This window comes from Dendrobates tinctorius, unplaced genomic scaffold (assembly GCF_039654945.1).
Source record: "Dendrobates tinctorius isolate UK_male_01 unplaced genomic scaffold, ASM3965494v1 ptg000120l, whole genome shotgun sequence".
NCBI classification, from domain to species: Eukaryota; Metazoa; Chordata; class Amphibia; order Anura; family Dendrobatidae; genus Dendrobates; species Dendrobates tinctorius.
This window is the reverse complement of record NW_027361788.1, coordinates 5380242-5404401: the sequence shown is the minus strand read 5'-3', so window position 1 is coordinate 5404401 and position 24160 is coordinate 5380242.

The window sequence follows — 24160 nt, the reverse complement described above, 5'->3', positions numbered from 1 at the left end:
ACAGAGTATAAAAATCCGAAAAAGGATAAAAATACCAAGAATTTAACCAGGTACAAATAAAAGAAATGAAAATTAAAAATAGCTTGTTTTTCTAATATAATCTAACATTGCTTTTAATTTCTATATCCTGGTCCCCTACCACCAAATTGTTGGGTCCACGAATTGAGATCAACTCAACTGGTATGAGATAAGTTCATATTTCTATACAAATGTATATCTGATGTCCAATGTCATGCAAATGTCTTCTGATGGTTTGTGTACTCACTATTTGACGCATTAGTCTTGGTATTTAATGCCTAATTTCACTCACAGAATAGATCAATCGTGGAACCAGTGGTCCGACCATTTCACCAAAGTGTCCCACGAGCTGTTTTTCAACATGACAACACCAAACCACATGTTGCTAGTGCTACTAAATGTGCCACCATGGTCTTCACGTAGTGCTCATGCTCAATACTGAATAGATTGAGATGTTTTCAAAAAATTTTGTTCCCATTATTTCCACATCATTACATTGTCTATCAGTCTGGTGATTTCCATAATTCCACGACTTTTCCTTCCTTGTGTTACAATTTCAATGTTGAGGAGTGTGTAAATCTACAATAATAATGGGCAAACAATGCAAATTGGATCCGATTTCATTGTTTGCCTTATTTTTTGGGAGGTGTTTATGGTTTAGGTTGGGCATGTGTGACTTTTTCCATTTGATTTGTTGTGGACACATACTAGTAATATTTATATTATTACACTTTTCTTAAATAGTACTAATAATTTTACAGCACTTTATAGGTATCATCATTACTATCCCCACTGGGGCTCGCAATCGAAATTCCCTATCAGTATGTCCCTGGAGAGAGGGAATAAACTGGAGAACTTGGAGGAAATCCACGCATACATGGGGAGAACATACAAATGCCTTACAAATGCTGCCCTTGGTGGGATTTGAAACCAGAACCCCAGCATTGCAATGCCCCAACTCCAGTCCTCAAGGCCCACCAACAGGTCATGTTTTCAGGATTTCCTTAGTATTGCCCAGGAGATAATTGCATCACCTGCACAGGCAATAATTCCATCACCTGTGCAATACAAAGGAAATCCTGAAAACATGACCAGTTGGTGGGCCTTGAGGACTGAAGTTGGGGAACACTGCCCTAAAGCAAGTAAATAAGTAAATAGTACATGCAAATTTTAAAATGTAAAAAAATAACATAAAATAGGACTTAATTTGGAGTGTCAAGATGGAAAGCTCGAGAATCGGACTCCTACTCAAGAAGACAAAGATATGGACTACTGTGAGATGCACTTGAGATGGATGGTGATGAGCTGGAAGTTGCAAAGGACTTGAAACTACTCGGATCAATGATCATTCATGATGCAATGACAACACCGGAAGTCAAGGAGAATAGCTATGGGAAAATCAACAATGAAGTCACTGGACAAGGTCTTCAAATCGAGGAACATTTCACTGGCAACGAAGACACGACTCGTACTTACAGGGTCGGACTGAAGTGTCTGAGGCCCACAGGGGTAATGGACCCTAGGGGCCCACCCTACAGCCATATGCAAATATCTGTCAGTCGTTATCCTGATTATAGTGAACCATCGACTGTAAAACACAGGTGGCTCCTGCACATCTACTATGCCCCCATAACTGGGATGTATAATTACGGTAGTTTACATTAATGGGGTTCTTTGGATAAAACAAGTTATCACCGATCAATGGGCTCCACAGGATAGGTGACCGCTTAGGTCATACCATTAGGAACTGAACCAATCGGAAAAATGAGGAAGCTTTATCATTGATAGGACACGTATCCCCATTTTAAAAATTGATGGCTGGTGAGATACAGTGGGGAAAAAAAGTATTTAGTCAGTCAGCAATAATGCAAGTTCCACCACTTAAAAAGATGAGAGGCGTCTGTAATTTACATCATAGGTAGACCTCAACTATGGGAGACAAACTGAGAAAAAAAAATCCAGAAAATCACATTGTCTGTTTTTTTTTTCATTTTATTTGCATATTATGGTGGAAAATAAGTATTTGGTCAGAAACAAAATTTCATCTCAATACTTTGTGATATATCCTTTGTTGGCAATGACAGAGGTCAAACGTTTTCTGTAAGTCTTCACAAGGTTGCCACACACTGTTGTTGGTATGTTGGCCCATTCCTCCATGCAGATCTCCTCTAGAGCAGTGATGTTTTTGGCTTTTCGCTTGGCAACACAGACTTTCAACTCCCTCCAAAGGTTTTCTATAGGGTTGAGATCTGGAGACTGGCTAGGCCACTCCAGGACCTTGAAATGCTTCTTATGAAGCCACTCCTTCGTTGCCCTGGCGGTGTGCTTTGGATCATTGTCATGTTGAAAGACCCAGCCACGTTTCATCTTCAATGCCCTTGCTGATGGAAGGAGGTTTGCACTCAAAATCTCACGATACATGGCCCCATTCATTCTTTCATGTACCCGGATCAGTCGTCCTGGCCCCTTTGCAGAGAAACAGCCCCAAAGCATGATGTTTCCACCACCATGCTTTACAGTAGGTATGGTGTTTGATGGATGCAACTCAGTATTCTTTTTCCTCCAAACACGACAAGTTGTGTTTCTACCAAACAGTTCCAGTTTGGTTTCATCAGACCATAGGACATTCTCCCAAAACTCCTCTGGATCATCCAAATGCTCTCTAGCAAACTTCAGACGGGCCTGGACATGTACAGGCTTAAGCAGTGGGACACGTCTGGCACTGCAGGATCTGAGTCCATGGTGGCGTAGTGTATTACTTATGGTAGGCCTTGTTACATTGGTCCCAGCTCTCTGCAGTTCATTCACTAGGTCCCCCCGCGTGGTTCTGGGATTTTTGCTCACCGTTCTTGTGATCATTCTGACCCCACGGGGTGGGATTTTGCGTGGAGCACCAGATCGAGGGAGATTATCAGTGGTCTTGTATGTCTTCCATTTTCTAATTATTGCTCCCACTGTTGATTTCTTCACTCCAAGCTGGTTGGCTATTGCAGATTCAGTCTTCCCAGCCTGGTGCAGGGCTACAGTTTTGTTTCTGGTGTCCTTTGACAGCTCTTTGGTCTTCACCATAGTGGAGTTTGGAGTCAGACTGTTTGAGGGTGTGCACAGGTGTCTTTTTATACTGATAACAAGTTTAAACAGGTGCCATTACTACAGGTAATGAGTGGAGGAAAGAGGAGACTCTTAAAGAAGAAGTTACAGGTCTGTGAGAGCCAGAAATCTTGATTGCTTGTTTCTGACCAAATACTTATTTTCCACCATAATATGCAAATAAAATGAAAAAAAAACAGACAATGTGATTTTCTGGGTTTTTTTTTCTCAGTTTGTCTCCCATAGTTGAGGTCTACCTATGATGTAAATTACAGACGCCTCTCATCTTTTTAAGTGGTGGAACTTGCACTATTGCTGACTGACTAAATACTTTTTTTCCCCACTGTATATGACCCCATATCAGCTCCATTCATTCTCTTTGGGGCTTTCAGAAAAAAACAAGCCCAGCCACTGAGGGAACAAATTGATCAGTGATTGAGTTGTACATGCCACTCCAGTCTAATAGGGATGAAAAGTTCCACATTTTGCTGATTAGGTGCAAGTAGTCAGACCCCATCAATCAATATATTACCGTTTATCCTGTGGAGAGATGATTACTTTCTTTTACAGGAGAACCCCTGTAAGTGCATCTCTGACGCTGTGATCCAAGTATTTAATCTCTAATGGAAATGAAGAATCTTCTCCTAATTAATATCATAGAGAACAAATGACCACCATACATATCACAATCCACTATACCAAGACCAATAATACCACATACAAAGAATAAATACCACCAAAACATTACCAGACCACATAGTGACCAAATAATACTACATACAAGGGACAAATACAACCACAACATGACCGAAACACATAGTCACCAAATAATACCAAATACAAGGAGCAAATACAGCCACACCATGACCAGATCACACCACATAGTGACCAAATAATATCACTACAAGGAACAAATATGCCACAGCATGATCAGACCATATAGTGACCGAATAATATGACATATTACCAGCATATAGGGACAAAATAATACCACATGCAAGGAGAAACACTGCCACATGGTGACCAGACCACAAATTACCATCACATAGTGACCGAATACTACAATACTGATCATGAATACAAACCACAATACTAATACTGCTATTACCACCAGTGACATTATACACAGGAGCTCTGTATATAGTGTCATTGTACAGGTAATACAGTGATCACCAGTGACATTATACACAGGAGCTCTGTATATAGTGCATAGTGTACAGGTAATACAGTGATCACCAGTGACATTATACACAGGAACTCTGTTAGTGTACAGACAATACAGTGATCACCAGTGACATTAGAAACAGGAGCTTTGCATATAGTGTCAGTGTACAGATAATACAGTATTACCAGTGACATTGTACACAGGAGCTCAGTGTATAGTGTCAGTGAACAGGTAATACAGTGATCACAAGTGACGTTATATACAGGAGCTTGGTATTAGTGTCAGTGTACAGGTAATACAGGGATCATCAGTGACATTATACACAGAAGCTCTGTATGTAGTGTCAGTGTACAGGTAATACAGAGATCACTAGTGACATTATACACAGGCACTCTGTATATAGTGTATTGTGTACAGGCAATACAGTGACCCCCAGTTACATTATATACAGAAGCTCTGTATATAGTGTCAGTGTACTGGTAATACAGGGATCACCAGTGACATTATACACAGGAGTTCTGTATATAGTGTCAGTGTACAGTTAATACAATGATCACGAGTGATATTATACACAGAAGCTTTGTATATAGTGTATAGTGTACAGGTAATACACTGACTCACCAGTGACATCTGTAGTTGAAGTCATTCATCTTCACTTTTCTTCTTCAACCAGCACAGACCGCCATCTCGTCTTCCAGCCAGGACTCGTCTCTGCAAAAAATAACAAAGTCATCAATAGCTGATCACTTCCAGAGCACTTTCCCCACTTTTCCCTGACTTCTACACTATATCAGATGAAGAAAAAAGTGATGTAGTGCCACTCTGCACAGTAATAGGACCCCCATTTTGCTCCCTCCATGGAAAACAGTATCCTAAAGAGCAAATTATATTACAGTAGTAATAATGTCCCTAATTGGTATCTAAAGAAATTATGTTCCCCACTTGCCCCATTTATTTAATAATCTCGCCCCCTTTAGTTTATAATATGGCCCAGCCTGGCCCCCTTTATTTTATAATATGCCCCAACTTGGTCCCCTATGTCCCTTGTCCAGCCTGACGCCCAGATATCCATCCTGCCCCCCAGCTTACCATACTGGCCATCATACGACCCTAATCCTGCCCTATATATCTTTCCTGGACCCCCATATATCCTTTCTGGTCCCTTATCCTGCCCCCCCATATATATGCATCCTGCCCCCCCCCATATATATGCTTCCTGATCTCTTGTCCTGCCCCCAATATATCCATCCTGTCCCCTCCCAATATACAGCTCTGGCAAAAATTAAGAGACCACTTCCAAATGTTCAGTTTGTCTGATTTTTCTCTTTATAGGTATATTTTTGAGTAAAATGTAAATTGTTCTTTAAGTCTACAATCTTCTGACAACATGTCTCCGAATTACCAAGCAATAAATTTAGCTTTATTTCTGAAAAGTAGAAATGGTCAAAATTAAAAAATACCCAGTGCTTTCAGACCTCACACAATGCAAAGAAAACAAGTTCATAATCATTTCAAAATGACAATACTGTTTTAACTCAAGAAGAGTTCAGAAATCAATATTTTGTGGAATAACCATAATTTTTAAAAACAGCTTTCATGCGTCTTGGCATGCTTTCCACCAGTCATTCACACTGCTTCTGGCGCAAAATTTAAGCAGTTCTTCTTTGTTTGATGGCTTGTGACTATCCATCATCCTCTTTATTACTTTCCAGAGGTTTTCAATGGGGTTCAGGTCTGGAGAATGGGCTGCCTGTGACAGGGTTTTGATGTGGTGGTCTCTTAATTCTTGCCAGAGCTGTATATCCATCCTGGCCCCTCCCCATATATCCATCCTGGCCCCCCCATATATGCATCCTGGATCTCCCATATATGCATCCTGGCCCCCCATATATATGCTTTCTGGTCTCTTGTCCTGCCCCCCTTATATCCATGCTGTCCCCTCCCAATATATATCCATCCTGGCCCCTTCCCATATATATTCATCCTGGCTCCCCATATATCCTGGCCCCCCATATATGCATCCTGGTCCGCCATATATATGCATCCTGGTCCGCCATATATACAGCATAGACAAAAAGTTTGGACACACCTCATTCAAAGAGTTTTCTTTATTTTCATGACTATGAAAATTGTAGATTCACTCTGAAGGCATCAGAACTACGAATTAACACATGTGGAATTATATAATTAACAAAAAAGCGTGAAACAACTGAAAATATGTCTTATATTCTTGGTTCTTCAAAGTAGCCACCTTTTGCTTTGATTACTGCTTTGCACGCTCTTGGCATTCTCTTGATGAGCTTCAAGAGGTAGTCACCAGAAACTGTCTTCCAACAGTCTTGAAGGAGAGAAATTATATTTGCAAACAAGCTTTCAGGGCTCAAAAGGCCCCTTCATCAGGCTAGGTTACAAGTGAATTACTGAGAAAAGATGGATACTGTATGTCTTATATTCTAGGTTCTTCAAAGTAGCCACCTTTTGCTTTGATTACTGTTTTGCACACTCTTGGCATTCTCTTGATGAGCTTCAAGACGTAGTCACCGGAAATGGTTTTCACGTCACAGGTGTGCCCTGTCAGGTTTAATAAGTGGGATTTCTTGCCTTACAAATGGGGTTGGGACCATCAGTTGTGTTGTGCAGAAGTCTGGTGGATACACAGCTGATAGTCCTACTGAATAGACTGTTAGAATTTGTATTATGGCAAGAAAAAAGCAGCTAAGTAAAGAAAAACGAGTGGCCATCATTACTTTAAGAAATGAAGGTCAGTCAGTCCGAAAAATTGGGAATACTTTGAAAGTGTCCCCAAGTGCAGTGGCAAAAACCATCAAGCGTTTTTTTCGCGTTTTTTAAGCGCTTTTACTGGCAAAAGCACTTAAAAATCGCTTAAAAGAAGTATCCCATTCATTTTAATGCATCCTGCACTTTTTGTGCCTATTGATGCGTATTTTTCCACGAAAAAAATGCATCGCGGTAAAAAACGCAGCATGCTCTTTATATTTTGCGGAAGAGTCTGTGTTTTTAGCTATTTTCTATGAGACTGAGGACGCGCGGAAAAAAACGCATAAAAAACAAGCGTTTTTTGCGCAAAAAACGCACGTTTTCTGGGAAGGAGTCCGGTTTTCACGCAGAAATTTTCTGCATACGTGGGCACATAGCCTAAAGCGCTACAAAGAAACTGGCTCACTTGAGGACTGCCCCAGGAAAGGAAGACCAAGAGTCACCTCTGCTGTGGAGGATAAGTTCATACGAGTCACCAGCCTCAGAAATCGCAGGTTAACAGCAGCTCAGATTAGAGGCCAGGTCAGTGCCACACAGAGTTCTAGCAGCAGACACATCTCTACAACAACTGTTAAGAGGAGACTTTGTGCAGCAGGCCTTCATGGTAAAATAGCTGCTAGGAAACCACTGCTAAGGACAGGCAACAAGCAGAAGAGACTTGTTTGGGCTAAAGAACACAAGGAATTGGCATTAGACCAGTGGAAATCTGTGCTTTGGCCTGATGAGTCCAAATTTGAGATTTTTGATTCCAACCACCGTGTCTTTGTGCGACGCAGAAAAGGTAAGCGGATGGACTCTACATGCCTGGTTCCCACCGTGAAGCATGGAGGAGGTGTGATGGTATGGGGGTGCTTTGCTGGTGACACTGTTGGGGATTTATTCAAAATTGAAGGCATACTGAACCAGCATGGCTACCACAGCATCTTGCAGCGGCATGCTATTCCATCCGGTTTGCGTTTAGTTGGACCATCATTTATTTTTCAACAGGACAATGACCCCAAACACACCTCCAGGCTGTGTAAGGGCTATTTGACCAAGAAGGAGAGTGATGGGGTGCTATGCCAGATGACCTGGCCTCCACAGTCACCAGACCTGAACCCAATCGAGATGGTTTGGGGTGAGCTGGACCGCAGAGTGAAGGCCAAAGGGCCAACAAGTGCTAAGCATCTCTGGGAACTCCTTCAAGACTGTTGGAAGACCATTTCCGGTGACTACCTCTTGAAGCTCATCAAGAGAATGCCAAGAGTGTGCAAAGCAGTAATCAAAGCAAAAGGTGGCTACTTTAAAGAAACTAGAATATAAGACATATTTTCAGTTGTTTCACGCTTTTTTGTTAATTATATAATTCCACATGTGTTAATTCATAGTTTTGATGCCTTCAAAGTGAATCTACAATTTTCATAGTCATGAAAATAAAGAAATCTCTTTGAATGAGAAGGTGTGTCCAAGCTTTTGGTCTGTACTGTATGCATCCTAGTTCACCGTATATATGCATCCAGACTCACCCATATATCAGCATCCTGGACCCCCATACATCCATCTTGGCCCCCATATATCCATCGTGGTCCCTTGTCCTGCCCCCATATGCATCCATCATGGCCCCTTGTCCTGCCCCCCCATACATCCATCCTGTTCCCTTGTCCTGCCCCCATCTTGGCCCCTCATGTGTCTTCATCCTGGCCCCCCATGGGTATCCATCCTGGCCCCCCATGTGTATCCAGCCTGGCCCCCCATGTGTCTCCATCCTGGCTTCCCATGTGCCTCCATCCTGGTCCCCCATGTGTCTCCATCCTTGGTCCGCCATGTGTATCCAGCTGGGCCCCTCATGTGTCTCCATCCTGGCCCCACATGTGTCTTCAGCCTGGCCCTCCATATGTATTCAGCCTGGTCCCCCATGTGTCTCTATTCTGGTTCCCCATGCTTTTCCATCCTCGTCCCCCATGTGTATCCAGCCTGCCCCCCATTTGTATCCAGCCTGGCCCCCCATGTGTCTCCATCATGGCCCCCCATGTGTATCCATCCTGGCCCCCCCATGTGCATCCCTCCTGGCACCTTGTCCTGGCTTCATGCACAGACAGAGAGAGCAAAAAAAAAAGATTCCTCTAACCTTCCTGTGATCCCAGCGCCGTGCAGTGTCCTCCTCCTCTACATATCCAGCGCTTGCATAGTAAAATGGTTGCCGACCTAGCAGAGGCTGGCAGTGAATGTGTTTGCACAATGCACGTGGCGCATGACACTGACGTCATACGCCAGTGACGATAGGTGCAAACTCTTCGGTATTAATTGGGACATTAATGACAGGTAATGACCACTGCGTGCATGTACCCCTGCACATACTCTGCCTGCGCTGTTGTGAGTTCATTTTCCCCTTCACTACTGAGGACCGAGGAACTCCCTCTTCTGGTGAAGAAAGGTAGTGAGCCTGATTGTCAAACACCTGGGGCTGATGATGATGACTGGCTGAGTGGAGTTAGTGACTGGATATAAGGCTGTCGACGCCCTTCTGGCCTGCGGGTGATTTCTCTGTGGACTTCTAGGAAACCAGTCTGATTCCTGCTCATCTAAAGCTAAGATTTCTGCTTTGCCTTTTTGCATTAGTGTTTTGTTTTCATTGCTTTTCTGGATTCTGCCATTACCTGCTGGGGTGAGCTGAATCTCCTTTTGCCTGTTGCTCTGTCTTCAGAATATTCCTGAGTACTGACATAGCCTTTTTTGAAGCCTAGCGTCTTCAGGGCCCTTTTTACTGTCAGTTTGTTGGATCTTATTTTCATAGGGTTTTTCACGGATTGCAGACAGCAGCCTTCCTGTCCTTTCCTATCTAAGCTTGCTTGGGCCCCATCTTTGCTCAGTCTATCTTTCTGTCTGTGTTTTGTTCTTTCTTCTTGCTTCACCGTCATTATATGTGGGGGGCTGCCTTTTGCTTTGGGGTCTGCTCTGGGGCAGTTTAGATTTCCCTTTCTGTCTTTAGGCTATGTAGCCCTCTGGCTGTGATCGAGGGGCCTAGGGCATCGTAGGAGCCCCCCACGGCTACTGCTAGTTGTGTTGATAGGTTCAGGGGTCTGCAATCCGATAGCTGCCAACTTCTCTGGTTTTCTGGACTTAGCTAGCATTTCTATTTTTGCCTCCTACGGTGACTCAATCATAACAGAATCACCCGCCATACCGCAGATCCAAGGGTACTCAATTGCAGGAAAGAATTGTATAAAAAAAAAAAAAAAAAAAAGGTGTGTATATTTTTTCCTCTATATCTCTGAGGCCGTAGGGGGAATTTTTTTTTTCTCTCAATGGAGATAAAGCAATTGTCTGATCGTGTGGAGCAGCTCGCTGCGGAAGTGCGGGGAATTTCCGCCTACCTTGCTCATTCACATGCTGCTGAACCAAAGATTCCTACACCTGATGTATTTTTTGGGGATCGGTCTAAATTTTTGAATTTCAAAAATATTTGTAAATTATTTTTTGCCTTGAAGCCTAACTCGTCAGGGAGCTCCGCGCAGCAGGTTAAAATTGTCATCTCTTTCCTGCGTGGCGATCCCCAGGATTGGGCGTTTTCTTTGAAACCAGATGATCCTATTCTGACTAATGTGAACACATTTTTTCAGGCCTTGGGGTTGTTGTATGACGAACCTAATGCCATTGATCAGGCTGAAAAGACCCTGCTGGCATTGAACCAGGGTCGTGATTCTGCAGAATTGTACTGTCAAAAATTCCGAAAGTGGGCAGTACTTACTACCTGGAATGATAATGCCTTGGCTGCTCTCTTTCGGAAGGGGTTGTCAGAAGCCGTAAAAGATACTATGGTGGGATTTCCTGTTCCCTCTGGTCTTGACGATTCTATGTCTTTAGCCATTCAGGTTGATCAGCGTTTGCGCGAATGAAGAGCTGCACGAGAGGTGTTGCCACCTGTTGAACAGATGTCTGAACCTATGCAATGTGATAGAGTTTTTTCCAGAGAGCAGCGTCAGGAGTTCAGAAGGCGTAATAAGTTGTGTTTTTTCTGTGGAGATGCCTCGCATATTATTTCTGTCTGTCCTAAACGCGAGAAACGCCTTGCACACACGTTTTCTGTTGGTGGTGTTCAACCTAAGTTTCTTCTGGCTATTACTCTGATCTGCTCCCTGTCCACATTTTCCGCCAAGGCTTTTGTGGATTCGGGAGCAGCTCTAAACCTAATGGACTTGGATTTTGCTAAACGTTGTGGATTTCCGATGACACCTCTGCAGACGCCTATCCCTTTGAGGGGGATTGATGCTACTCCTTTGGCTAAAAATAAACCTCAGTTTTGGACCCAGGTGGTAATGCGGGTCGCCCCAGACCATCAAGAAAATTGCAGGTTTTTGGTGTTACATAATCTGCATGATACTATTGTTCTGGGGTTTCCCTGGTTACAAATTCATAATCCAGTTTTGGATTGGAAATCTGTGTCTGTGGTGAGTTGGGGTTGTCGGTGTGCCTTTAGTGAGGCTCCGGTGTTTTCCACCTCTCCTCAGTCGCATGATGTTCCTGATTATTTGGCGGACTTTTATGATGTATTTAGTGAGAATGAGTCTGCGTCTCTGCCTCCTCATAGGAGTTATGACTGTGCAATTGAACTGAGCCCGGGGTGTAAATTTCCCAAGGGTCGGCTCTTCAATTTATCTGTACCCGAGCACGAGGCTATGCGATCCTATATTAAGGAGGCGTTGGAGAAGGGTCATATTAGACCATCCTCGTCACCCTTAGGTGCCGGTTTTTTTTTTGTAGCCAAAAAGGATGGATCATTAAGACCTTGTATTGATTATCGTGCTCTCAACAAAATTACTGTTAAATATCAGTATCCGTTACCCCTGATTTCTGATCTATTCTCCAGAGTTAAAGGTGCTTGCTGGTTTACCAAGCTTGACCTCAGGGGGGCGTATAATCTTATTCGCATTAAGCATGGGGATGAATGGGAGACGGCGTTTAATACTCCGGAGGGACATTTTGAGTACCTGGTGATGCCTTTTGGGCTCACTAATGCCCCTTCTGTCTTCCAGTGCTTCATGAACGATATTTTCCGAGATTTTGTCGATAAATTTTTGATTATCTATCTGGATGATATTTTGATCTTCTCCAAGGATTGGGATTCTCATGTGGAACATATTCGGACTGTGTTCCGGATCTTGAGGGAGAATTCCCTGTATGTCAAAGGATCTAAATGCCTTTTTGGAGTACAGAGGATTTCTTTTTTGGGATTTATTTTGTCCCCGTCAACTATTGAAATGGACCCGGCCAAGGTACAGGCCATTTACGATTGGGTTCAGCCCACTTCTTTGAAGGCCCTCCAGAAGTTTTTGGGTTTTGCTAATTTTTATCGGAAATTTATAGCAAAATTTTCTAGTATTGCCAAGCCATTGACTGATTTGACTAAGAAGGGTGCTGATGTGTTAAATTGGTCTCCGGAGGCTGTTTCTTCCTTTCAGGAGCTGAAGCGAAGATTCACCTCCGCCCCGGTTTTGCGGCAACCTGATGTCTCACTTCCGTTCCAGGTAGAGGTGGATGCTTCTGAGATTGGTGCAGGAGCTGTTTTGTCCCAAAAGGATCCTGTAACATCTAAAATGAATCCCTGTGCTTTCTTTTCCCAAAAGTTCTCTCCATCTAAATGTAACTTTTGATGTGGGGAATCGGGAACTGTTAGCCATGAAATGGGCATTTGAGGAGTGGAGACATTGGTTGGAGGGAGCTAAGCATCAAGTCGTGGTCCTCACTGACCACAAGAATTTGATTTACCTAGAGTCGGCTAAGCGCTTGAACCCTAGACAGGCTAGGTGGGCCTTGTTTTTTACACGTTTTGATTTTGTGGTTTCTTTTCTTCTTTGGAACTAAGAATGTCAAAGGCTGACGCCCTCTCTAGGAGCTTCTTTGCTGATTCTCCTGTGGTGACCAAGCCTGCTACCATCTTAGGCAGAGGGGTAGTTCTTTCTGCCATCTCGCCCGATTTGAGACGTGCTCTGGAAGAGTTCCAGGAGGACAAACCTGAGCGTTGTCCCAGTGGAAAGTTGTATGTTCCTGACCAGTGGAAGAAGAGAGTGATGTCTGAAGTTCATTGCTCTGCTTTGGCTGGTCATCCAGGTATTTTTGGTACTAGAGATCTGGTGAGTCGGTCTTTTTGGTGGCCCTCCTTGTCTCGTGATGTCAGGAATTTTGTGCAGTCCTGTGGGACGTGCTCCGGGTCTAAATCGTGTTCTCGCTCCAGTGGGTTGTTGATGCCTTTGCCTGTCCCCAAGAGGCCATGGACCCATATTTCAATGGATTTCATCTCTGATATGCCTGTCTCTCAAAGGATGACTGTTATTTGGGTGATTTGTGATAGGTTCTCTAAGATGGTTCATCTTGTACCACTCCCTAAGTTGCCATCTTCCTCTGAATTGGTTCCCCTGTTTTTACAACAGGTGGTTCGCTTGCACGGGATTCCTGAGAACATTGTATCTGACAGAGGAGTCCAGTTTGTGTCTAGATTTTGGAGAACTTTCTGTTCCAAGTTGGGAATTCAGTTGTCCTTCTCCTCTGCTTTTCACCCTCACACCAATGGGCAGACAGAGAGAACAATCCAGACCTTGGAGTCATATTTGAGATGTTTTATTTCTGCTGATCAGGATGATTGGATTTCATTTTTGCCCTTGGCCGAATTTGCTTTAAATAATAGAGCTAGTTCTGCCACTTTGATGTCACCTTTTTTTCGTGTCAGGGTGAGCCCGATGAAAGGCACGCACCAATCTTTTGGCATGAATATCACAGGCAGAGACCCAGGAATTATCCTCCTGACAATAACCCTTCCACTTAACCAAATACTGGAGTCTCCGACTAGCCAGACGGGAATCCAGTACTTTCTCTACCTCATATTCCATGTTACCTTCAACCAATACAGGGTCTGGAGGTGCAACCCCCGGAACAACAGGTTCAACAAACCTCTTCAACAAAGATTTATGGAGCACATTATGGATTTTAAATGTGACAGGAAGAGCCAAACGAAAAGAGACCGGATTAATAATCTCCAAAATCTTGTAAGGTCCAATAAATCTAGGCTTAAACTTAGGAGAAGCCACCTTCATAGCAATATTTTTTGATGACAACCAAACCATATCACCCAGCTTAAACTGGGGACCAATGGTCCTATGCCGGTTGGAAAACCTCTGGGCCTTTTCCTGGGAGAGAGACAACTTATCCACCACTTGGTCCCAGATCTGGTGCATTCTCTCCACCACAGTGTCAACACCTGGGCAGGCAGAAGGCTCCACCTGCCCTGAAGAAAATCGAAGATGAAACCCAAAGCTCCAAAAAAAGGTGACATCAAAGTGGCAGAACTAGCTCTATTATTTAAAGCAAATTCGGCCAAGGGCAAAAATGAAACCCAATCATCCTGATCAGCCGAAATAAAACATCTCAAATACGACTCCAAAGTCTCGTTTGTTCTCTCCGTCTGCCCATTGGTCTATGGGTGAAACGCAGAGGAGAAGGACTACTGAATTCCAAGCTTGGAACAGAAAGTCCTCCAAAATCTAGACACAAACTGAACTCCTCTGTCAGACACAATGTTCTCAGGAATCCCGTGCAAGCGAACTACCTGTTGCAAAAAGAAGGGCACCAACTCAGAGGAAGATGGCAACTTAGGGAGTGGTACAAGATGGACCATCTTAGAGAATCTATCACAAATCACCCAAATAACAGTCATTCTCTGAGAGACAGGCATATCAGAGATAAAATCCATTGAAATATGGGTCCATGGCCTCTTGGGCACCGGCAAAGGCATCAACAACCCACTAGAGCGAGAACAAGGTTTAGACCGGGAGCAAGTCCCACAGGACTGCACAAAATTCCTGACATCATGAGACAAGGCGGGCCACCAAAAAGACCGACTCACCAGATCTCTAGTACCAAAAGTACCTGGATGACCAGCCAATGCAGAGCAATGAACTTCAGACATCACTCTCTTCTTCCACTGGTCAGGAACATACAACTTTCCACTGGGACAATGCTCAGGTTTGTCCTCCTGGAACTCTTCCAGAGCACGTCTCAAATCGGGCGAGATGGCAGAAAGAACTACCCCTTCGCCTAAAATGGTAGCAGGCTTGGTCACCACAGGAGAATCAGCAAAGAAGCTCCTAGAGAGGGCGTCTGCCTTGACATTCTTAGTGCCCGGAAGAAAAGAGACCACAAAATCAAAACGTGTGAAAAACAAGGCACACCTAACCTGTCTAGGATTCAAGCGTTTGGCCGACTCCAGGTAAATCAAATTCTTGTGGTCAGTAAGGACCACGACCTGGTGTTTAGCTCCCTCCAACCAATGTCTCCACTCCTCAAATGCCCATTTCATGGCCAACAGTTCCCGATTCCCCACATCATAGTTACGTTCGGATGGGGAGAACTTTCGGGAAAAGAAAGCACAGGGATTCATTTTAGATGTCACAGGATCTTTTTGGGACAAAACAGCTCCTGCACCAATCTCAGAGGCGTCCACCTCTACCTGAAATGGGAGTGAGACATCCGGCTGCCGCAGAACCGGAGCAGAAGTGAATCTTCGCTTCAGCTCCTGAAAGGAAGAAACAGCCTCCGGAGACCAATTCAGCACATCAGCACCCTTCTTAGTCAAATCAGTCAATGGCTTGGCAATACTAGAAAAATTAGCTATAAATTTCCGATAAAAATTAGCAAAACCCAAAAACTTTTGGAGGGCCTTCAAAGAAGTGGGCTGAACCCAATCATAAATGGCCTGTACCTTGGCCGGGTCCATTTCATTAGTTGACGGAGACAAAATGAATCCCAAAAATGAAATCCTCTGTACCCCAAAAAGGCTTTTCGATCCCTTGACATACAGGGAATTCTCCCTCAAAATCCGGAACACAGTCCGAACATGTTCCACATGGGAGTCCCAATCCCTGGAAAAGATCAAAATATCATCCAAATAGATAATCAAAAATTTATCCACAAAGTCTCGGAAAATATCGTTCATGAAGGATTGGAAGACAGAAGGGGCATTAGTGAGCCCAAAAGGCATCACCAGGTACTCAAAATGTCCCTCTGGAGTATTAAACGCCGTCTGCCATTCATCCCCATGCTTAATGCGAATAAGATTATACGCCCCCCTGAGGTCAAGCTTGGTAAACCAGCAAGCACCTTTAACTCTGGAGAATAGATCAGAAATCAGGGGTAACGGATACTGATATTTAACAGTAATTTTGTTGAGGGCACGATAGTCAATACAAGGCCTTAATGAACCATGTTTTTTAGCCACGAAAAAAAACCCAGCACCTAAGGGTGAAGAGGATGGTCTAATATGACCCTTCTCCAACGACTCCTTAATATAGGATCGCATAGCCTCGTGCTCGGGTACAGATAAATTGAAAAGCCGACCCTTGGGAAATTTACACCCCGGGCTCAGCTCAATTGCACAGTCATAACTCTTATGAGGAGGCAAAGATGCAGGCTCATTCTCACTAAATACATCATAAAAGTCAGCCAAATAGTCAGGAACATCATGCGACTGGGGAGAGGTGGAGAAAACAGGAGCATCACTAAGGGCACACCGACAACCCCAACTCACCACAGACACAGATTTCCAATCCAAAACTGGATTATCGATTTGCAACCAGGGAAACCCCAGAACAATGGTATCATGCAAATTATGCAACACCAAAAACCTGCAATTTTCTTGATGGTCTGGGGCGACCTGCATTACCACCTGGGTCCAAAACTGAGGTTTATTTTTCGCCAAAGAAGTCGCATCAATACCCCTCAAAGGGATAGGCGTCCGCAAAGGCATCATAGGAAATCCACAACTTTTAGCAAAATCCAAGTCCATCAGGTTCAGAGCTGCTCCCGAATCCACAAAAGCCTTGGTGGAAAATGTGGACAGGGAGCAGATCAGAGTAATTGCCAGAAGAAACTTAGGTTGAGCAAATGATGGGGCCCAACCTAACTAAGTAGGACAGGATAGAAAAGCTGCTGTCTGCAATCCGCAAAAACCCTATCCAAAAAATGTACCAACAGACTGATAGGAGAAACAGGCCCTGAAGTCGCTAGGCTTGAAAAGACTATATCAGCACTCGGGTATATTCTGAAGACAGAGCCAGAGATCAACAGATCAGAGACAAAAATGGAATTCAGCTCACCCCCGGCCGGGGATGGCTGAACTCCAAAAAAACAAGGCAAACAAAACCAGAACTAAAGTGTACAAAAGGCAGAGCAAAACTTAGCTTTGAGAAGCAGAAATCAGACTGGTCTCCAAGAATCCAGCAGGAAAATCACTGGCAAGGCAGCAGGGCGTCGGCTGCCTTATATCCAGTCATCAGTTCCTGTGACCCAGTCATCATCTACCTGCTCAGCTGTTTGGTAATCAGCCTCACTACCTTCCTTCACCAGAAGAGGGAGTTCATCAGACCTCACTGGTGAAGGAAAAAATGAACTCACAACACGCGGCCATGGATACACCGCCTCCAGTAGGGCGACATGCAGCCGGATACACCGTCTCCAGCAGGCAAATTTCAGAAATACACGTGAAACTGGATACACCGCCTCCAGCAGGGCGAATTTAAATAATAAGGGGAAACACCAGGGAAACAATTACAATGGTGAGCCCTGCGATAGGGAACGGAGACGTGGAGACCTCCTGCACTCCCCTGAGTCAGTGTCTCTACACTCCTAACGATCCCTAGGCCGGTTCCGCACCATGCGCCAATCAGCATACCCTTAAACCCTAGCCCGCCCTGCACCTACCTCTTTCTAGTGAAATGGCCGGTGCAGAGATTAGTCCCACCACTGCACTGAAACACACATAAAGGAAAGGCACAAACAGTTAAACACCACTTAGCTTTGCTCTGTTGCTCTTGCTCCCAGCAACAGAGTCCACTACCAGAATGCAGCTTTGCTCCAGAAAAGCTGCCAACAAGCTCTGTCAGAGCTGCAAGGAAATCCCCTCTGACTCCTTCCACACCAGGACTCTGACTGTGCTGCAAGGAACTCTCTCTAGCTCCTTTCTCCACCAAGGATGGTTGAAATGAACACTATCACCAACACCAGTGAGAGCACATGACACACCTTTATAGTTAAGCCAGAGGAATCATACCTGTTAGTGATTCCCGTGTAATAACGCTAACCACCACCGGGGGCAAACTAGAACAAAAGACACCACTGTGTAATAATCCTAATGGCCACCGGGGGCAAAACCAAACTAAAGCACACAGCTTAAGGAAAAAAAAGGTTACATGTGCTTTTAACTGTCATCATCCAACCTGGATCATGACAACCGTACAGCGGTGTACGCTCCTCACACACTACCGTGTACCGCCTTCTAGCACGGACAAATAGAAGCTACCTGTATGTGACTCTGGAAAAAAAAACGAGGAGTTGTTCCGCTTTTCCAGACCTACACGTTAGAGTCGTATCTGTTTTTCAAACAGTTTCGTATATCTGCTGTTTTATCACGGTCAAAACTAGACAGAGACAGCGTTTGTCAGTCCATATACAAATACACGGAGCTTGACAATTTTACATGCACACACCGTACAGCGGTGTACGCTCCTCACACACTACCGTGTACCGCCTTCTAGCACGGACAAATAGAAGCTACCTGTGTGTGATTCTGGAAAAAAAACCGAGCAGTTTTTCGGTTTTTCCAGACCTACACCTTATAGTCGTGTCCGTTTTTCAAACAGTTTCGTATATCTGCTGTTTGATTATGGTCAAAAATAGACAGAGACAGCGTGTGTCAGTCCGTATACAAATACACGGAACTTGACAAATTTTCCTTACACACATCGTACAGTATATTGCTGTCCGATTCTCCAACAGTATTGTATATCTGCCGTTCACATTACAGTCACTTTTATACCTAGTCTGTGTGTGTGTGACACTCCGTAAATACATATACGGAGATTGTTAGTTGCACAAAAATCGTATACAGCTGTACACTTCTGATACAGTTCCGTATATCTGCTTGTTGTATTACGGTCCAATACATACTGTGAGAGCGTCTGTGACTAACATAATATATACGTTGATTTAATTTGTTTAATACACCTTACACAGCTGGACGTTTCTCACACAGTACCATCTCTCTGCTGGTATTTTTGGTACATTTTCTCAAACAAGAGGAAGTATGGTGGAAGAGGCCGCGGACGTGGGCAGGGGGGCGCAGCTGGTACTGATGGTGGTGGTGCATCGGCTGGTTCTGGCAAAAGCACAATAGCAGCTAAGGCAGGAGGTTTTGAGCCTGCGTCATCCTCTGGCCCAAGAAGGCCTGTAATGTTGCCTTTTCTTGGAGTAGGAAAACCACTTTTAAAGCCGGAGCATCAGGAACAGGTTATGGCGTAATTTGCCGAAACAGCCACCAGCTCTATTGCCTCCTCTTCTGAACGGTCGAAACCTGCAAGCACGGAGTCATCAGTGCAGGGTTCTGGTCATAAAAAACCCATTTCGTCGATCGAAACCCGACCCTAGCGTGAGGTCGGCCATGAAGTCGCCGATCAGCGCGCCAAAGTCGCATTTCAAATGATGCTTTCAGCGCCTTTTCTCACCCAATGATGGAGGACGCACACTGTGGGCAACGCGATGACATGTGCAGCGGCCAGCAGAATCTTAGAGAAGGGCATTGAAGTGATTGGCTGGCTTTGTGTGGTGTCACAGTGGGTATAAAAGGATGTGAACGCCGACCGCCATCTTACTTCTGCCGATCTTACAATAGGAAGAGGTGCTGCTGCTGATTCTGAACAGGGAGAGCGTTAGGCAGGGAAGAAGAAAAAAAAACTGCTTCTGCTTATAGCGCTTTTCACTGTACAGTTAGTGTGCAGTGAAAGGGGAGGATTTTTGTTGTGTGCAGCAGCGCTGGTGGTGACTCGGCTGCCTTTTAAGGCTACCTTCTAGCTGCATTGCTGTGTGCACACTGCTGTTCAAACTGCTTTTTTCAAAGCACTCCAAATTTTATTATTTTGTCCTGGTGAGTTACTGAGCGTTCATTTTTTCACACACCGTCTAGCAGTGTACAATCCTCACACACTACCGTGTACCGGCTGGTATCACGGACAAATAGAAGGTATCTGGGTGTGACTCTGGAAGAAAAAGCTGCAGAGTTTGTCTGTTTTTCCAGACCTACACCTTAGAGTCGTGTCCGTTTTTCAAACAGTTTCGTATATCTGGTGTTTGATTTCGGTCAAAACTAGACAGAGACAGCGTGTGTCAGTCCGTATACAAATACACGGAGCTTGACAATTTTACATACACACACTGTACAGCGGTGTATGCTCCTCACACACTACCATGTATCGACTTCTAGCACGGACAAATAGAAGCTACCTGTGTGTGACTCTGGAAAAAAAAGAACAGTTTTTCCATTTTTCAGACCTACACCTTATAGTCGTGTCCGTTTTTTAAACAGCTTCGTATATCTGCTGTTTGAACACGGTCAAAACTAGACAGAAACAGCGTGTGTCAGTCCATATACAAATACATGAAGCTTGACAATTTTACATACACACACCATTGTAATGGTCAACATGTGACTGGACACACCACCTCCAGCAGGGCGAATTTATATGACACACGCGACCCTGGATACACCGCCTCCAGTAGGGCGAATTTAACTAATAAGACATGCAGCCGGATACACCGTCTCCAGCAGGCAAATTTCAGAAATACACGTGAAACTGGATACACCGCCTCCAGCAGGGCGAATTTAAATAATAAGGGGAAACACCAGGGAAACAATTACAATGGTGGGCCCTGCGATAGGGAACAGGGACGTGGAGACCTCCTGCACTCCCCTGAGTCAGTATCTCTACACTCCTAACGATCCCTAGGCCGGTTCCGCACCGTGTGCCGATCAGGATACCCTTAAACCCTAGCTCGCCCTTCACCTACCCCTTTCTATTGAAATGGCTGGTGCAGAGACTAATCCCACCACTGCACTGAAATACACATAAAGGAAAGGCACAGTCAGGGAAACACCACTTAGCTTTTCTCTGTTGCTCTTGCTCCCAGCAACAGAGTCCACTACCAGAATGCAGCTTTCCTCCAGAAAAGCTGCCAACAAGCTCTGTCAGAGCTGCAAGGAAATCCCCTCTGACTCCTTCCACACCAGGACTCTGACTGTGCTGCAAGGAACTCTCTCTAGCTCCTTTCTCCACCAAGGATGGTTGAAATGAACACTATCACCAACACCAGTGAGAGCACATGACACACCTTTATAGTTAAGCCAGAGGAATCATACCTGTTAGTGATTCCCATGTAATAATGCTAACCACCACCGGGGGCAAAATAGAACAAAAGACACGACTGTGTAATAATCCTAATGGCCACCGGGGGCAAAACCAAACTAAAGCACACAGCTTAAGGAAAAAAAAGGTTACATGTGCTTTTAACTGTCATCATCCAACCTGGATCATGACAACCGTACAGCGGTGTACGCTCCTCACACACTACCGTGTACCGCCTTCTAGCACGGACAAATAGAAGCTACCTGTATGTGACTCTGGAAAAAAAAAACGAGGAGTTGTTCCGCTTTTCCAGACCTACACATTAGAGTTGTGTCTGTTTTTCAAATAATTTCGTATATCTGCTGTTTTATCACGGTCAAAACTAGACAGAGACAGCGTGTGTCAGTCCATATACAAATACACGGAGCTTGACAATTTTACATGCAAACACCGTACAGCGGTGTACGCTCCTCACACACTACCGTGTACCGCCTTCTAGCACGGACAAATAGAAGCTACCTGTATGTGACTCTGGAAAAAAAAAACAAGCAGTTTTTCCGTTTTTCCAGACCTACACCTTATAGTCGTGTCCGTTTTTCAAACAGTTTCGTATATCTGCTGTTTGATTATGGTCAAAAATAGACAGAGACAGCGTGTGTCAGTCCGTATACAAATACACGGAACTTGACAATTTTCCTTACACACATCGTATAGAGCTGTCCGATTCTCCAACAGTATTGTATATCTGCCGTTCACATTACAGTCACTTTTATACCTAGTCAGTGTGTGTGTATGACACTTCGTAAATACATATACGGAGATTGTTAGTTGCACAAAAATCATATACAGCTGTACACTTCTGATACAGTTCCGTATATCTGCTTGTTGGATTACGGTCCAATACATACTGTGAGAGCGTCTGTGACTAACATAATATATACGTTGATTTAATTTGTTTAATACACCTTACACAGCTGGATGTTCCTCATACAGTACCATCTCTCTGCTGGTATTTTTGGTACATTTTCTCAAACAAGAGGAAGTATGGTGGAAGAGGCCGCGGACGTGGGCAAGGGGGCGCAGCTGGTACTGATGGTGGTGGTGCATCGGCTGGTTCTGGCAAAAGCACAATAGCAGCTAAGGCAGGAGGTTTTGAGCCTGCGTCATCCTCTGGCCCAAGAAGGCCTGTAATGTTGCCTTTTCTTGGAGTAGGAAAACCACTTTTAAAGCCGGAGCATCAGGAACAGGTTATGGCGTAATTTGCCGAAACAGCCACCAGCTCTATTGCCTCCTCTTCTGAACGGTCGAAACCTGCAAGCACGGAGTCATCAGTGCAGGGTTCTGGTCATAAAAAACCCCTTTCCTTGTGTCCTTCACCCCCACTTGAGATTACTCTATGGAGCTCTTTTCACATACCATGCCTGGATTATCCAGTCAAATCCTGAATTCCCCAGTCCAAGAGGAATCTTACATGGAGTGCACTGATGCACATCCACTGCTAGATGATTCTGCTGGTACATTGACCCACAGCACTACATTGTCCTCGCAGTCTATTGAGCCAGAATCTGACCCTGATGAATCCCAGGTGCCCCTTCCCGCATACTGTACCACCTTACACGGTGACACAGAGGAAGGTAAAGAGGAAGGTGCAGATGACTTTGAAGAGGAGGTGATGGATGACCCAGTTCTGGACCTGGATTGGCATCCATTGGGGGAGGAGGGTGACGCTGGCAATAGTTCAGATAAGGAGAAGGATCCACAGCAGGCATTGACATCGCAGCAGCGGTTATCTAGCAGGCCCGTAGATGTCCTAAAACGTGGAACAAAAACTAAAAGAGTTGCATGACAGCTTGACCAGATGGTCAACTTAGCACAGCGTACAAGGCCAGAAAATGTTTACCATAGTAGGAAGAGTGCAGTGTGGCACTTCTTTGTCCAAAATCCTACTGATGAGGCAAAGTTTACCTATAAGAAGTGCGGAAGGACCTTTAGCCGAGGTTAACAACTCAGAAATTTGAATACCAGTTGCATGCTTAGACATCAACATGCACTTGCAAGCGTGGACGGACTACAAAACCTCAGGTAGCATGGGTGCACCTGCTCCGACTGAAGGTAGCCAACAACGCTCCATTGCTACCCCCACTGTAAGACCACCGCCACCATTAAGCACACCACCAGCACTAAATGTGGAGGTGTCATCGCAAGGCCAAAGCACTCAGGGAATCACAATGGTTTTGCAACACAACACTGAATCTAGGCCATCACCACCAATACTATCACCAACCCCCTCTCACTCCATCCGGTCCACCGCAACTCCCCCATATGCAGCTCTCCAGTCCAGCTCACCCTAACAGACACTCTGAGTAGGACAAGAAAGTACTCATCCTCTCATCCGCGTACACACACTGTGTTTGAACGCCTACATTGCCAAACTAATTTCATTAGAGATGATGCTCTATCGTTTGGTTAAAAGTGAAGCTTTCCGTGACCTCATGGCCTACGCTGTTCCACGCTATGACCTACCCAGTCGGCACTTCTTTTCTCGAAAAGCCATCCCTGCCCTCCACCGGCATGTGAAAGACCGCATTGTCCACGCACTAATACAGTCAGTGAGTGGAAAGGTGCACCTCACAACGGATGCATGGACCAGTAGGCATGGCCAGGGCCGTTACGTGTCCATCACTGCGCACTGGCTTAATGTGGTGGATGCAGGCTCCACTGGGGACAGCGGCGGTGGAACAGTGCTGCCTAGCCCACGGTATAGGAAACAGTTGGCTGTAGGCTTTCGCTCCTCCTCCTCGTCTATCAGTGAAACCCGTCCACAGAGCACAGTCGTACGAGCACTGCATCCGCAGCTGGCAGTGTTGCACACGAGGTGTCCCACTATCGAACAGCTAGTGTAAGCGTC